Below are 18253 nucleotides of genomic sequence, written 5' to 3'. Positions count from 1 at the left end.
TTCCATTTTACTGCAGCAATATTCTAGATATAAGCCACTGATAGTTATTCCTCTGTTTAATCCTCCTTAACACATTTCCCTTTTCATAAAAAGTGATAAACTACACAAACACTCAACTGCCTGATTACCCAAATACCTCTGCTAATTTGCCAAGGTTAGCAGAAATGGGGCGTACAGTATATTGTTGGCTATGCATGGCTGAAGGGTGCAGAAACAGCACAAGGCTATATATTTCACACTCCATAAACAAAATGGTGAAACACACACTAGAAAGGTGCAATACTTATCTAATCTAAATTCAGGCAACATCAGTAGCTTTGATCTCTATTAGGTTAAATCACTGTCTCTTCAAGGAATGACCAAATCATTAACCCAACAAACCAGTTGATGAAAACACTCATATATATGAATACTGAGTAAGCAACATTTCTGATGCAGTGAAAAATAACCCCACATAATTGTGCAGAACACGGACAGAAGTCTCTTTAAAGCTTTATCCCCTCTTTCAACTATTTGTCCGTGCATACAAAAAATGTATTTAATATCTATGAACAAGTGCTAAGCAATGAACAGTAAGGCCTTGGAAAAACCAAAATAAGGAACAATTTCTGATCTTGCCAGCTACATAAATTAATAAAATAGAACATAGATAGTGATCTGTGGTGGCTTCAGCCTGCAGCGGCTTGAAGCAGAATCTTGGTGCCCAGCGAGAGACGTAAAGTCGCCATTGCAGCGAGAGTGCTGAATCCTAGCCTCTAGATCACCAGGAAGCAGTGGCCAGTGACATGACCTTGGCATGTCAGTTATGTAGAAATGGATTTTTGCATAGAGAGGGAAAGTAGTGAAACAGGTAAAGTGTTTATTAGAAAGGAAAAGGGTACGTGTGTCTAGACACATGGACGGGCTCAGAGAGAGGGTCGTGCCCTTGTTTGAATCACTTTTGTGGGGGCATTTCTTCCAGGTTTCCCTTGGCCAGTCACTATGATTTGCCTGGTTCTGAGTTTGTGTTTGATAACTCTCAGGACCCTCCCACGTGTGCGTCCACATGTCTTACTGAAGATGAATTCTAGTGAAGAGGCCTAAGGGTAGGTTGATACCACCTACTATGAGATGAGGCCCCTCCCTTGTGACCATCAAGGAACCTTTCTGCACATGTGTAGTTGGGAATATCTCCTCGACTTTGAGAATAAGTAATATGTGGTCTTTTATCTCTCATCTGGGCAGGGCCCAGCATCCACTCTTGCTCCTATTGTTATGGAGTTTTTTGTCCATAAGGAACAAACTAGCTGTTCACCTGGGGCCCATCTATCTTCTGCCTCTATAGGACTTGTTTCTAAATCATAAAAAATAGGCCCAAGTTGTAGTGGTTTATAGCAACTAAGGCTGTCATCATGATTTTGCTGTGGTTCCCCTACATGTCATTTCCAATATGGAACGCCTCTTTGTGGAATATTTTTAATTTTAAATTTCCTTCCTGGAAGGGGCGTATACCAATTCCACTTATTTTTCATTGGACAGACTAAATCACATGGCCAAGACTGACAGCAAGCCAATGGAAAAATACAATGTCCCTTTGGTAAGGTTCAAGGAAAAAAAAATGAGAAGAACTATGTACCTTTTATAGTACTGTAAAAGAAGGATAGACCACATGTTTTTGGAAGATAGGGTGCAAATCAGTGCCAGTTATGGAGGAATCTATTCTAGGGAGGGCTTCCTAGAGGAGGTGACAATTGAAGCAAATCTGGAACAGGAATGTACTCAGTCAAATATACCCTGATCTTATATCATTAAATAGGGAAAAAGTAATTCTCTACAAAGATTAGAGGAAGTCTTAGAGGCATGAATTGAGAATGGTGTGCTTGGGTAATAGTAAGTGGTTCAGGACTGGAAGTAAATTATTTCCCAGAAGGAAAAAGATAGTAACAGGAGGCGAGATAATAAACATTCTTGAAGACTAGGCTATGGGGATTGAAAGAGATTACAGTTGGCCTTGATGAGTCAAAGGACAGAGTTAAACAAAAAATGGACATGAACTTTTCCAGACGCCTCTGGTCTCATAGGGACATGTGATGCAGTTAAAAAGTAGCCTCAGGGAGAAGGTGCAAGTCTGAAATAGAAGAGACAGAGTAGGAGTGAGAAAGGGTGAACTATTCCTTCTTGGGAAGTTTTAATGGTTCAAACACTTTAGTGAACATCTGGGACCTTAGCTAAGCAGTCATTGAAAGTGAAGTTAAAAAAAAAAAGACATTAAATACAGGAAACAAAACGTATTTATTGAGTGAGTCCAAATAATTTTGAATGTTATGATACTGAAATTCTACCATTTTTAAATTATAAATTATTTTTTATTTGTGAAAAATCTAGATTACATGAAATTTACCATTACGACTATTTTTCAGCATACATTTCAGTGGTGTTAAGTACATTCACACTGTTGTGCAACCGTTGCCACCACTCGTCCATGGAACTTTCTCTCTTGTGAACTGAAGCTCTGTACCCATTTTACAATTCTCTAGGAGCTCCTGTCCTCAGTCCCTGGCAACCCTCATCCTAGTTTCGATATCTATGAATTTGGCTACTCTAAGTATGTCATATGAATGATTTAATGGTTTTGAAACAAAAATTATTTATTTATAGTTCTGTGAAGTAGATATGTATATTGGAGAAGGAAGTAGCAACCCATTCCAGTATTCCTGACAGGAAAATCCAATGGACAAAGGGTGTTGGAGAGTGACAGTCCGTGGGGTTGCAAAGAATCAGATGCAATTGAGCACACACACACATGTATTTATGTATTGTATCACCATCACAAGATGGTCAACACCGAAATCAGATTGATTATATTCTTTGCAGCCAAAGATAGAGAAGCTCTATACAGTCAACAAAAACAAGACCAGAAGCTGACTATGGCTCAGATCATGAACTCCTTATTATCAAATTCAGACTTAAATTGAAGAAAGTAGGGAAAACCACTAGATCATTCAGATATGACCTAAATCAAATCCCTTATGATTATACAGTGGAAGTGAGAAATAGATTTAAGGGCCTACATCTGATAGATAGAGTGCATGATGAGCTATAGAATGAGGTTCATGATATTGTACAAGAGACAGGGATCAAGACCATCCCCTTGGAAAAGAAATGCAAAAAAACAAAATGGCTGTCTGGGGAGGCCTTACAAATAGCTGTGAAAAGAAGAGAAGCCAAAAGCAAAGGAGAAAAGGAAAGATATAAGCATCTGAATGCAGAGTTCCAAAGAATAGCAAGAAGAGATAAGAAAGCCTTCCTCAGGGATCAATGCAAAGAAATAGAGGAAAGCAACAGAATGGGAAAGACTAGAGATCTCTTCAAGAAAATTAGAGATAGCAAGGGAACATTTCATACAAAGATGGGCTCCATAAAGGACAGAAATGGTATGGACCTAACAGGAGCAGAAGATATTAAGAAGAGATGGCAAGAATACACAGAAGAACTGTACAAAAGAGATCTTCACGACCCAGATAATCACGATGGTGTGATCACTGACCTAGAGCCAGACATCCTGGAATGTGAAGTCAAATGGGCCTTAGAAAGCATCACTATGAACAAAGCTAGTGGAGGTGATGGAATTCCAGTTGAGCTATTTCAAATCCTGAAAGATGATGCTGTGAAAGTGCTGCACTCAATATGCCAGCAAATTTGGAAAACTCGGCAGTGGCCACAGGACTGGAAAAGGTCAGTTTTCATTTCAATCCCAAAGAAAAGCAATGCCAAAGAATGCTCAAACTACTGCACAACTGCATGCATCTCATATGCTAGTAAAGCAATGCTCAAAATTCTCCAAGCCAGGCTTCAGCAATACGTGAACCGTGAACTTCCTGATGTTCAAGCTGGTTTTAGAAAAGGCAGAGGAAGTGGAGATCAAATTGCCAACATCTACTGGATCATCGAAAAAGCAAGAGAGTTCCAGAAAAACATCTATTTATGCTTTATTGACTATGCCAAAGCCTTTGACTGTGTGGATCACAATAAACTGTGGAAAATTCTGAAGGAGATGGGAATCCCAGACCACCTGACCCACCTCTTGAGAAATCTGTATGCAGATCAGGAAGCAATAGTTAGAAATGGACAAGGACAACAGACTGGTTCCAAATAGGAAAAGGAGTACATCAAGGCTGTATATTATCACCCTGCTAATTTAATTTATGTGCAGAGTACATCATGAGAGACACTGGACTGGAAGAAACACAAGCTGGAATCAAGATTGCCGGGAGAAATATCAATAACCTCAGATATGCAGATGACACCATCCTTATGGCAGAAAGTGAAGAGGAACAAAAAGCCTCTTGATGAAAGTGAAAGTGGAGAGTGAAAAAGTTGGCTTAAAGCTCAACATTCAGAAAATGAAGATCATGGCATCCGGTCCCATCACTTCATGGGAAATAGATGGGGAAACAGTGTCAGACTTTATTTTTCTGGGCTCCAAAATCACTGCAGATGGTGATTGCAGCCATGAAATTAAAAGACGCTTACTCCTTGGAAGGAAAGTTATGTCCAACCTAGATAGCATATTCAAAAGCAGAGACATTACTTTGCCAACAAAGGTCCATCTAGTCAAGGCTATGGTTTTTCCTGTGGTCATGTATGGATGTGAGAGTTGGACTGTGAAGAAGGCTGAGCGCCAAAGAATTGATGCTTTTGAACTGTGGTGTTGGAGAAGACTCTTGAGAGTCCCTTGGACTGCAAGGAGATCCAACCAGTCCATTCTGAAGGAGATCAGCCCTGGGATTTCTTTGGAAGGAATGATGCTAAAGCTGAAACTCCAGTACTTTGGCCACCTCATGCGAAGAGTTGACTCATTAGAAAAGACTCTGATGCTGGGAGGGATTGAGGGCAGGAGGAGAAGGGGACGACAGAGGATGAGATGGCTGGATGGCACCACTGACTCAATGGAAGAGAGTCCGAGTGAACTCCAGGAGTTGGTGATGGACAGGGAGGCCCGTTGTGCTGCAATTCATGGGATTGCAAAGAGTCGGACACGACTGAGCAACTGAACTGAACTGAATTATAATAAATGATCATAAATTAAATTATGAAATTTACTTTCTCAGTAGTCCCATGATCACACTAGCTTGTAAGGACTTCTAGGACTCAACAATAACACTAAAGGTAGCAATAATATTTATGACATATTTATCATAGAACACATATAGTAAAGGAACATCTAGGTAAAGGTACATCCAGGTAAAGAACATCCAGGAAAGAGAGAAGTAGTCAAACACAGACTTTCTTGCCTTTCTACCCAAAAAGTATCTTTTTTCCCACCATCAAATTGCAGCAGCTCTCCAATCTGTCCTTGCCCAAGAAATCTCTTTGTTTTTGGTTTCTTTTGAAACCTCCTTTCAGCTTCCCTATTGCCTTATTTTGTTACTAAAGATTTGTATTGTTCTATTTATTATTTTAACATATAATTTTGACTTAATTTTAGTGGTTGCTTTAGAAATTACAGTATGCATCTTATATCACAGGTTATTTCAGAATAATATTACTCCTGGTAAAATATAGAACCCTGGCTCCAGTGTAGCTGCATTCCCTCCCCCTTCCTTTGTGCTATGATTGAAATGCCAGGTCCCTATTTTTGAGGATTAATGTTTTTAGGAACCCCTAAAATATTGTGAAGAAGAAAGAGGTTCTGATATGGATACCTAGCCTGTATTACCCATAGACATAGGAAATTATAATTATGAAAACCTTGCCTGCCCAGAAGAGCAGAAATTTGTGAATGGAGGGAAATGGTTTTACCCCAGTTCTGATACTGCTTTAAAACATGTAGTGTTGTACAGCTAGTCCCTCCTATGATAAGGAGCTTGTGACTCTGGCATTTTCTAGTTCAGTGACACTATGAATCAGTTTTACTACATTTCAAGCTAAGGTAGAATGTCTCCATCCTTCTTTTCCTTATGAAGCTAGAACTCATTTCACAATGTGCCCTTCAATGCTACATCTCTGCACTGAAAAGTCTGTGTGACTGGTTCTTGCCCCTGAACTGTTTTCTTTTGCCAACTTTTCTACACAGTGTAGAAATTGACTGAACTAAATGCTGCTCTTGCAACAAAATGTATTTAAGCCTTAAAGGTAATCCATCTTTAAGACAAATGTCCTTTTCCAGAAAAAAAAAACATTATTTCTCATATATAAATATTAGTAATTAAGCTTCAAAAAAGGCACAGTTTGTTGAATGGCAATGCACTGCCACAAAAATGTTAATTGCATTCACAATTGCACATATAACTCTGAAAGTTCTTCTTTTTTAAAAAATTTTCTACAAAACCAGACTACAAATGGCAGGTGCCTGCATTGCTCTTTTCATAAAATAACTTGGCAGAAACTGAGTCACAGTCTCTCCTCCCATGAAGAGGAACTATGTGTCAGACCCAAGGACCACCAGGATATTGAAACAGAGGATGAATTAGGATGAGATTGCTTATGTGATAAGCTGTGTTTAGAATGATGACAATTGATATACAATTCAAAAACAAGTATGATAGCACAAAAAGTTTATCAGAAATGGCAGACAAAAGACAGAAAAAGAAGGGGAATAAACTCAGGATTCAGACTATTTTCACTAAATGTAATTTTCTTCCTCTTGAATTTCCTAGCCTTTAATATATTGTTTGGACATATCTTCCTTTAGGGAGAACTCAGTGTCCTGAAATGCTGCATAATTTAATACATTTATTTCAATTTATAAAATAGAGTAAATTTAGACTGACTCATCCAAGCTTCATATTTAAGGAATTTAAGGAATGTATCTAACTAAAGGTAGAACGTCTCTTACCTCTGCAATTTTGTTACTTACAGAAGGAAACTGTGATTATGAATCAAAGTGAATCATTGAAGTGTTTTAGAACTCTGTATTACCATATTTAAGTTATTATTATAGACAATAAATAGATTTTTAGAGAATAAATTTTAAAAGAAAGAAAGCTAAAGAGTTTACTTTAACACTGTGATATTAGGGTGATGGGTAGGACTGAAAGAAAAGAAAGAAAAAAAATTAAGAGCATACACACTGTGATGCAGATTATTCTAATTGTTTCAATAGCAAGAAAATTAAATGATGCTAATTCTGATCTTCGTTATTAGACTTACCTCCTCCAAGTTGGAATATACACTAAGAAAGATATTTGAAATCTAACCAGTAAGGAAGGCGAACAAAGTAGGAAACAATATTCAAACATTTGGTTATCTTAGAGGATTTGGAGTGTCTGTTATTTGTATGAATTCTTCCTAAGTCAAAGGACTTCAAATCTTTCCTGTGCATACTGTGATTTCCTAGATATGTCGATAGGAGGCTCATTACTTTATAGGCACAATGGATAAAGACATAGGGTAGTTAAAGTTTTTAATTTGAAAAATAAATTAACATTATATCACATAATTTATGGGAAATGTGTAATATATTTTATTGACTGCATGTAGAACTTAGAAATATGATTTATATGAATTTGCTATTTCAGCATGATGAATTGATTGTCACATTGAGGATTATGGAATTAGCTGGAAGAACAGATGATTAACCACCACAGCCTTTTGGCTGGTGAAGTTTTACCTTCTGATTTTCGAACATTAATAAATCATACTTCAGCATATGGGACTATTTTGGCAATAGAGCCACTATCAATTTAATCATCTCAAACCAGAAACGAATGTGTAAGTTGCAAATGTCACAGACACGCAAACCAGTTACTAAGAACAATTGAGTATATTATTCTTCTAGTCACATTAATTACAGCTGAAACAAACCTTGAAGAGCTAAGAAAACATAGCACGACTTATCTACTATTTACTAGGGGGGAAAAAAAGAATCAATATAGCCATTAATTGCATAAATAGCAATAAATACTTTGGCTGCTGTCCAGGAAGTGTACCAACTGAGAGAGTTTTTCGTACTGCTGGTTTCATTACACAGATCATAGTCACAGTAAAGCGGGCAGTGGACTGCTGTTCAATAAACTAAATTTAATGTTACTCAATTATGATCATCACACTCAGATATAATACTAATAGGAATGTCAACAGCGATTACATTTTCAGATTTATGTAAAATAATTCAAATGCTATTTGCTATCCCTCAGATACAAGGTTCATCCGGTTGTTTATGCAGTTGGTCGATATTGATCGTGCACAGCAAGTAGCATAGCAGAGGCCCAATGGCAAGGATATAGAGCATCCCTGGTGCCAGCCACCAGGGTGCTATGCCAAGCACTGGGGGCAGCATGCCAAGTCATCAAGCAGACAGCGCACCTCTGCAAAGCTGCCTTGTTGTTTTTTTACAATATTTTTTTTTTGAATTGCTCACATGTGCCATGAATAATTCTTGCCAACATTACCCAGCATGAAACAGAAATGAAGGCTCGGAAATGTCTTTCTTAGAGAATTCTTTTCAGAGCTAAATGAATCTAGTGAAGATATCAGTCTAGCATCATTATATGTTGTTATGTATGGCTGGGGCTGTGCCATTTAGCAAAGTGTCACTCAGTGGGCTGAGCAGCTGGTGTATATGATTTTGTATACCACCTGCAAAAAAGATGCCAAACCAGACAATCAACCACCTGGCCAAGACAGGAGGGTTGCTAAACACTACTTTGTTGTTGCACCCACGTTTTCAGAAAGTTCGAGAACGTAAACAGGCTTAGGCAGAATGAACATTGTACAAAATAAGGTTTGTTAAAGCTTTTTCTGTTCAATAAAGCATATAGTGCCTGCTGTTCAGAGTACTGTTGAACAGATTTGCTTTATTTCTAATGAAGGTGTTTGGGCATTTTCCTGGCACAAATGGAGTAGAATTATGTACTTAAAATGATATTTTAGAACAACAACAAAACATACCACCACTGCAATTGCACTGCAACAGATTGGAAAAAATGAAAATAGATATAAACTGAAACTCAATAATGAATTAGTGTCGTTACTATGGATGAATCATTCGTTTAGGAGAATCTTGTCTAGCCTGAACAACCTGTATGTCTAGCAAATTCCACTGAATGCCTTTCTGCCTAAAGCATGTGTTTATTATAATAGTCTCTGTTCCATTACTTGTGGGGGAAATGCCTTACAGACGGCCTCTTTATTTATTTGGTTATAAGTGAATATGAGAGTAATTTGATTGTAAACTAATCTTTCTATCACCAGGTTTTCAGTGTCAGAAATGTCAATCTCATTATCTCATCTTTTCACTGGCTCAGCATTAGCTCACTTTCTGTGGCCACACACCTTTTAAAACTCCAGTCTCTGATTATTTCACAGATTACTGGAGAAAGAACTAATAACAATATAAGGGTATTCAATAAGAAACAAAGGCAGTTGCGGCTTAGAGACTAAGGTCTTTGGCTCTCATTATTTCTGTTCAGTTCAGTTCAGTTTAGTCAGTCAGTCGTATCCAACTCTTTGCGACCCCATGGACTGCAGCACGCCAGGCGTCCCTGTCCATCACAAACTCTTGGAGTTTATTCACACATGTCCATCGAGTCGGTGATGCCATCCAACCATCTCATCCTCTGTCATCCCCTTCTCCTCCTGCCTTCAATCTTTCCCAAGAATAGGGTCTTTTCTAATGAGTCAGCTCTTCGCATCAGGTGGCTAAAGTACTGGAGTTTCAGCTTCAGCATCAGTCCTTCCAATGAATATTCAGGACTGATTTCCTTTAGGATGGACTGGTTGGATCTCCTTGCTGTCTAAGGGATGCTCAAGAGTCTTCTCCAACACCACAGTTCAAAAGCATCAATTCTTCAGCTATCAGCTTTCTTTATAGTCCAACTCTCACATCCATACATGACCACTGGAAAAACCATAGCTTTGACTAGATGGACCTTTGTTGGCAAAGTAACGTCTCTGCTTTTTAATAAGCTGTCTAGGTTGGTCATAACTTTCTTTCCAAGGAATAAGCATCTTTTAATTTCATGGCTGCAGTCACCATCTGTAGTGACTTTGGAGCCCCACCACAAAGTAAAGTCTGTCACTGTTTCCACTGTTTCTCCACCTATTTGCCATGAAGTGATGGGACCAGATGCTATGATCTTCTTTTTCTGAATGTTGAGCTTTAAGCCAAATTTTTCTCTCCTCTTTCACTTTCATCAAGAGGCTCTTTAGTTCTTCACTTTCTGCCATAATTGTGGTGTCATCTGCATATCTGAGGTTATTGACATTTCTCCTGGCAATCTTGATTCCAGCTTGTGCTTCATCCAGCCCAGCGTTTCTCATGATGTACTCTGAATATAAGTTAAATAAGCAGGGTGACAGTATACAGCCTTGACATACCCCATTTCCTATATGGAACCAGTCTGTTGTTCCATGTCCAGTTCTAACTGTTGCTTCCTGACCTTCACACAGATTTCTCAAGAGGTGGGTCAGGTGGTCTGGTAGTCCCATTTCTTGAAGAATTTTCCAGTTTGTGGTGATCCACACAATGATAGGCTTTGGCATAGTCAATAAACCTGCAATAGATGTTTTTCTAAAACTCTCTTGCTTTTTTGATGATCCAGCGGATGTTGCCAATTTGATCTCTGGTTCCTTACCTTTTCTAAAACCAGCTTGAACATCTGGAAGTTCACAGCTCATGTACTGTTTGAGCCTGGCTTGGAGAATTTTGAGCATTATTTTGGTAGCATGTGAGATGACCGCAATTGTGCGGTAGTTTGAGCATTCTTCAGCATCACCTTTCTTTGTGATTGAAATGAAAACTGACCTCTTCCAGTCCTGTGGCCACTGCTGAGTTTTCCAAATTTGCTGGCATATTGAGTGCAGCACTTTCACAGCATCATTTAGGATTTGAAATCATTCAACTGGAATGCCATCACCTCCACTAGCTTTGTTTGTAGTGATGTTTCCTAAGGCCCACTTGACTTCACATTCCAGGATGTCTGGCTCTAGGTGAGTGATCACACCATCGTGATTATCTGGGTCATGAAGATCTTTTTGTATAGTTCTCTTGTGTATTCTTGCTACCTCTTTTTAATATCTTCTGCTTCTGTTAGGTCCATACCATTTCTGTCCTTTATTGTGCCCATCTTTGCATGAAATATTCCCTTTGTTTCTCTAATCCCATTCTATTATCTCTGTGGTTATGAGTTTAAACTCATTAGGTCTTCCCTTTACCTCTTTTTAATATACAAGGATTGATTTGGGACTTTTAGATTAATGCCAACTCTCCAAATAAGAAATGCTAGAATTTTGAAGATTTATAGAAGTTATTGCTTGTAATATTAGTTTTTGACTGAGCCATCTCTTCATTTTGATATAGCTTGATTATCCTCTACCTCATTTTTTCCCCTTCACTTGAGGAGAAGAGTTCACATGACAACTCTTAAAATTATCACTGCAATTTAAAAATAGGAATTTATTTTATTAATTTTAAAACTTTATTTTAAAATAAAAATAAAGTTGTAAGAATATATGGAGGCATTTTCCAAGCACTACAAATCTAAACTTTTTTTTTTCTTCTTTTTCCTTTAGGGAAAAGAAAACAAAGGGGAAGAAAAAAATAGAGCTTTTAAAAGCTATTAAAATGTACTATGATTTATTATACTATTCATTACAACTCATGATCTTCTTAGAATGAAAGGAATGCTTTCCATATACTCAATGATCGAAGAAAAAAGGGCAGTGTGATTTATGTTTTTCAATATCATACTGCTCATGAACAAGCTAAATTTAAAGCTCCAAGAAAAGGAAGAGCTTATTTGTATCTTAGGTAGGCTGGTACAGATATTTATATTGAAATTAAAACTTTTCATTGTACAAATAAATAATGATGTTATATGGATATAAAATGATTTATTTAACCTATATAGACATCATTTCAATTACATGCTTTTGCTTCAAAGTTAAACAACTGTTACAATAATGATAACCAGCTTTGTTAAAATAATGTTTTTGTATTTGATTTTGTTATTTGAAAATTTTAAGTATATTTGGAAAATCTTGGGGGATATGATTCTGCGTTTTTAATTGCAATTTTTACTATATTAAACAAATCAAGTAATTCTGATGAAAACTGACCATCTTAATTGAGATACACTATAAATGGAAAATCATACTGAATTTTGAAGAGGTAGTAAAAACAAAGTAAAATACATGTGTAATATTTTATATTGGTTCCTTTTGGAAATGATAGTATTTTGTATATATTTGATAAATAAAACATAATGCTAGAATTCATTGTTTTTTATTTTTTATGTGGCTACTAGAAAATTAAAGTGACATATATAGAGTTCACTTTATATTGTTGTTGAACAGCATGAAGATCTGGTATATATTCACATCAATAAATTCAACCAATGCAAATCTATGTACTTGTGTTTTTTGTTTGTTTATTTGTTTTGTTTTGTCTTCCATTTTATAAACTACTTTCGTAGAATGTTTCAAAACATTCGGCCAATTTGTATTAGCATAGTCTTACATTTCTATGATGTGTAAATGTTTAGTCCCCTTGGACATGGCATGCTGAAATCTGACTCTGGTGAAGGGTCTCCAAACAGCAAACAGGTAGTAGACATGATCTAATTCCCCTCCGGCATCTGTGAGCAAGGCCTGATTCTGCTTCAAGTGAAGCTTAGTGGGAATGGGAGTTTGAGTGTAAATTGAATCAAATAAATCCTTTAAAATATAAATATGCTCTATATCAGTCTCCAGTTCTTTTCTGATATGTGCTGTAATTAGTATATAAGATACTGGAAGGCTCTCTGAATATGCTATAATTTCTTAACTCAGAGTATTTGATTGTCTTTTAGGGCAGTCATAGAAAATTTCTTCTTTCTTTAAGAGCTTGAGACTTAAAATCTATCTGAATAGCAGCTTTAAACTTTCCAGTGTTTGAAACAGTCATTCACTCTCATGGTCTTACTATCTTCCTCGCTCTTAGTGCCTTGGTATGTCAGTATGCATCTGGTCTGCCAAGAAGGATAAAGAAGGATAATTTAGGCAACTTACTTGCAATTTTTTATGTACCAATTACTGGCATCCTATTTGGAAATAAATTAATATACTGCCGTCAAGACCAACGAGGCATCAAGCCTGGATTCCACTCACTAGAGTGGTCTTACCAGTTACTTTGTAAGTTTCAGTGACAGGATCTACTCTAGATAGTTTTAAAAGAAATTTAACAGAGGGAATTAGGCACTTTAAGCTGTTAGATGATATAATATATAATCCAGGAATGACTATCAGAACAAAGTCTCTGAATTGATTTGCAAAGGAGCTATAAGCTCTATCATTTCCAAAATTTGGGGAATAAAGAAACTATTAATGCAACTTCAGACTTCTGAATTATATAGTCACTGTTGTGACCTAAGTTAGAAAAGAAATATCTGCCTGAGGTTTTGTAAGCCATCTGCAGTGTTTGTTTTATACCACTTTCCAACAACAGGAAACTTAGAAAACCGGACGAGTCAATTTGTTAGCATTTGCTACAGAAATTTGGGCATAGTATTATCAAGAACAAGAAGAAACAACAAGGCTAATAAAAATAGCATTATTATAAAGCAAGTCATGAAATAGCAAAATCTTTTATTTCAACAGGAAGATATTACAATTTACAAGGAAAAATAGACATACATATCATCAGAATGCATAATTTTACTCTCTCCCTCAGTAGTTGGTAGGTCAATCAGACAAAAACATCTAGAAGAACAACATAATCAACAAGCTTAATTGGATGTATATAATCCTGAAAAGTAATAAAACATAAGATATTTTAAGTTAATATAAGATGTATTTGAGAGATATCTCTAACTTTCAACACTGTTTGCTATACAAAAATCCTTTAAAAAATCATTCTGGACAAAGAGATGTAAGCACCTTGCTTTTGTGATGTGAAGAAATCCAAAAGATGCACAGAGAATTGTCTCCCAACAATGACCCCTCCGCATGATGGCAGTTTCAGATTGTTTTAAAGTAAAAGCATCAGTTGTAATGTATGTTGCCTCTAAGATCCTAAAAGGTTTATCAGAAGAATTTTGACTTCTTCTTTGTCCTTGCCAGTATGGTCAATTGCATCAACACTTTGAGACCCCATGAACGGTAGCCCACCAGGCTTCCCTGTCCATGGATTCTCCAGGCAAGAGTACCAGAGTGGATTGCCATGCCCTCTTCCAGGGGATCTTCCCAACCCAGGGACTGAACACACATCTCTTGAGTCTTCTGCATTGGCAGGCGGTTTTTTACCACTAGTGCTGCTGGGGAAGCCCTTTTTTGTTCTTAGGAGTATACAAGGGCACCAGCTTGTCTTTCACCTTTGAGCAGACGGTGAAACTACAGCAATGTTTAGCATTCTTTCTTTACCTTTCCCCTTGCCAAAATTCACAGCAGGAGCAGTATAATTGCCAGGTTCTCTGACTTTGGGTTTGGCTACATAACTTGTTTTGTCCAGCAGAAGGTAAGTGTCATGGTCTATGTGTGGGTTGGAAAAGAATACCCAGTATAAAGTTTATTGGAGTGGGGTTCACTGGCAGAGAATGGGCCTGCATCCTGATAGTCAGGTAACACTTGTTGCCAAAATCTCAGCTTCCTGCCCACCAGTGCCAAATATAAATATGGAGACAGAGTTTGGAGGGAATAGAAAAGAACGACTTTATTATTTTTGCCAGGCAAAATGGAAACACAGTTAGTGCCTCAAGAACTGTGCCCCTCATTCTCAGGAATAGGGAGAGGTTTTTTATCCTCTTGAAGGTCTTGCTTTTTTTTTTTTTTCCCTTCTTTTTCTCTTGCAAAGTTTCAAAATGGCCACAGCTGGCATCAGACAACTCAGCAGCCAGGTCTTGTGTCCCTGAAGTTATCGTCCCATGACCTTCTTTCTGAAATGCAGAATGTTACAATAGAGTATAGGGGAAAAAGTATGCCAGGTGCAGAGTATAATCTGTATGGTTTCAGAGCGTAATTAGCTTCACGAAGGATAAGTCTGGCTACAAGTGTTTGTTAGTAGTAAAAGCTAAAGAAAGTCATTTATTTAACTCTTGTAGGCCTGTTTGGCCGTTTCTTTGCCAAAGGCTGTTTACTCATTTCTGTTGCAGCTTGTTTTTGCTGCAACAAGCTGACCCTAACATGGGTCATTTGCCTGTTTTTATAGCTGGGGATCAAAGGAATGGGATAGAAATATTGCGAGTCATTTGCTGATTGGGTGAGGTATGTATACTGTCTAACTTATAGGGGGAAGGAGAACAGGACAAAAAGCTTTCCTTATATGAGATGGGAAATGGACAGGCCAGCTACCCAGGAGGGCTCCAAAAATTCTGTAACAGTTGCAGCATGCAGCAAGGGTGATAAAGTTCTGGTGCTTTCTGTTTTGTGTTCTAGGGCCCTTTGAGCTTATCTTGTTCTTCTGTCCTGAAGACACCACAGTAAGCTCACAAGCTATCCTGCTCTGCACCATGAAAAATAAAACCATCCTAAGTGGTAATTGTTTCTTCGATCCTGAAATGAAAGATACACAGAACTGATCTGAGCTTGATCTGCAACCTGAAACAGAGAGTGGGTGCAAGAAAGAAATGTGTGTCTGATAGATCACTGAGATTTTAGAGCTGTTCTTAGGAAGAATATTTTGTTATGCCTCAGACCACTGGACATCCAAAATATTTACCTATGTGCAGATTCCTGAGTTTTCACAAGAATTAGCTCCTGCTTTGCTTCATAGGAATTTTCCAGAAGTGTTTCTTAAAAACTGGGTGTGACTTTCAGTGCTCAAATCTAGGTCTTTACTTGAAATACTGTGTGACATTTCACTTCACTTCAGTCATATGCATATTATATGAGAAATAAAACCTGTGTCTGAATTGTAGCTCCCTAAAGAGGGAAACTAAAGACCAACCTCGAGACCTCTTAATTAAAAGAGGAAATTTACTAACAATATCTATTAAAATGATGCTCTTTAAATTGCTAATCTAGTTCCTGGGTGATTGCTTTATGTTCTACAATGAAAATCTTCTGATCTTCCAGTTTATAGTAGAAATATTTTGTTTCTAAATGGTCTTCATAACCTCTTTATTTTTTAAGTTTTATCACAAGAATATTATAAAATAATCAGGAAAAGTATATCATTTATCTCCATTTTACATATAAAGAACAATGAAGGATCAAATTTTAAACTGATAAGGAAAGCATCACTACATGGGAAATAGATGGGGAAACAGTGGAAACAGTGTCAGACTTTATTTTGGGGGGGTTCTAAAATCACTGCAGATGGTGACTGCAGCCATGAAATTAAAAGATGTTTACTCTTTGGAAGAAAAGTTATGACCAACCTAGATAGCATATTGAAAAGCAGAGACATTACTTTGCCAACAAAGGTCCATCTAGTCAAGGCTATGGTTTTTCCAGTGGTCATGTATGGATGTGAGAGTTGGACTGTGAAGAAAGCTGAGCACCAAAGAATTGATGCTTTTGAACTGTGGTGTTGGAGAAGACTCTTGAGAGTCCCTTGGACTGCAAGGAGATCCAACCAGTCCATTCTGAAGGAGATCAGCTCTGGGTGTTCTTTGGAAGGAATGATGCTAAAGCTGAAACTCCAATACTTTGGCCACCTCATGCGAAGAGTTGACTCACTGGAAAAGACTCTGATGCTGGGAGGGATTGGGGGCAAGAGGAGAAGGGGTCGACAGAGGATGAGATGGCTGGATGGCATCACCGACTCGATGGACGTGAGTCTCAGTGAACTCCGGGAGATGGTGATGGACAGGGAGGCCTGGCATGCTGCGATTCATGGGGTCGCAAAGAGTCAGACACGAATGAGCAACTGAACTGAACTGAACAACTGAAGGAAAGCAATATGTTTTTTCTAATGTTGAGTATGGGACACGTTCCTTAATGAGAAAATTCTTTTTTTTTTTCCCAGAAAACTACTCTCTCCATAGATAAAACTCTAATTTTCAAATAACAGCTTAAGAAAAATGTCTCTGAACAAAGCTATTTGTGGTTACATAAAGGATTTCAATTTTTGAAATAATTTTATTATAAAGTATCTTTTGTGATAGGCTGGAATCTATGGATATTTATATATATTAAGATATATATGTAGGTACATATATACATATATCTTGAGAATTTGCAATAGATTAATATATATTCATTATCTATGACCTAAAGAGCTCAGATAAAGTAAGGATAAGAGACTTGTAAATAACTAATGTCAGTAAGGTCCCACCTGCTATTACTTAATTATGCTGTATTCTACAACAAAACAGCCATGTAAGGGTCATTACTGTGAGGGATGTCAAATTGGCCGATTTAATGTTACTTAGGGCTTACTTTATCTATATAACTGTCTTAGATAAGAATTGCAACCTAATAATGATTACATTAGTGTCAGAAGTGTAGGGTACACCTATGGTTTATTTAGTAGGAAAAGATAGTATTAATGTTCTAAATTGAATTGTAATATCTACTTTCAGATAGTTAAAATAGTGTATGTAAAATATCCAGCCACTCATTAATGGTTGATACCTGAGAAATACCAAAGTGCTTGAAATATTTAAATGTCTGCTGCTACCTCAGGCCAACAGCTTTTCAAAAGGTATGGTGGCTTAAATATATTATTGATACATCTAAATAAAGTTACTGTGCTTTATGAAGTAAAATTTAACGTGTCATTTTTAGTTACCTATGACATATTTTGTGTGTTTAACATGTTTATTCCTTTTGGTATTATGGTTCATTCTCCAAATACATCTTAGTCGAAAAAAAGAAAAAACTTTTAAAAGTTTTTCTGAGCTTTCTTGGTGGCTCAGATGGTCAAGAATCTGCCTCCAATGTGGGAGATCTGGTTTTGATCCCAGGGTTGGGAAGATCTCCTAGAGGAGAGCATGGCAACCCACTCCAGTATTCTTGCCTGGAAATTCCCCATGGACAGAGGAGCCTGGTGAGCTACATCCATGGGGTCGCAAAGACTTGGACACAACTGAGCAACTAAGCACAGCACAGCACACAAGTGGGGAAAAAAATCTTTACAAAAGGAAATTTGTAATAGTAAAGTTGAAATAATGTGTTTTATGTAAATTTATAATTTTCAGATAACACACATGCACACACACACAAAATCTGTATTTGACACTGAGTCATCAGAATCAATTATAAAACAGTAAAAAATTACAGGAAACAGTACAAACACAAAGCTATTTTAAAAAATGGAGCATTGTCATCTATATATTTTTAAGTTTCTAATTTTTCGAAGAAAGTTGAGTTTCCAGTATATGCATCACTCTAATGAACTAAGAAGTAAGCATCT

The sequence above is a fragment of the Bos mutus genome, chromosome 12 (assembly GCF_027580195.1).
Source record: "Bos mutus isolate GX-2022 chromosome 12, NWIPB_WYAK_1.1, whole genome shotgun sequence".
Lineage (NCBI taxonomy): Eukaryota > Metazoa > Chordata > Mammalia > Artiodactyla > Bovidae > Bos > Bos mutus.
Note: the sequence above shows the minus strand (reverse complement) of the source record.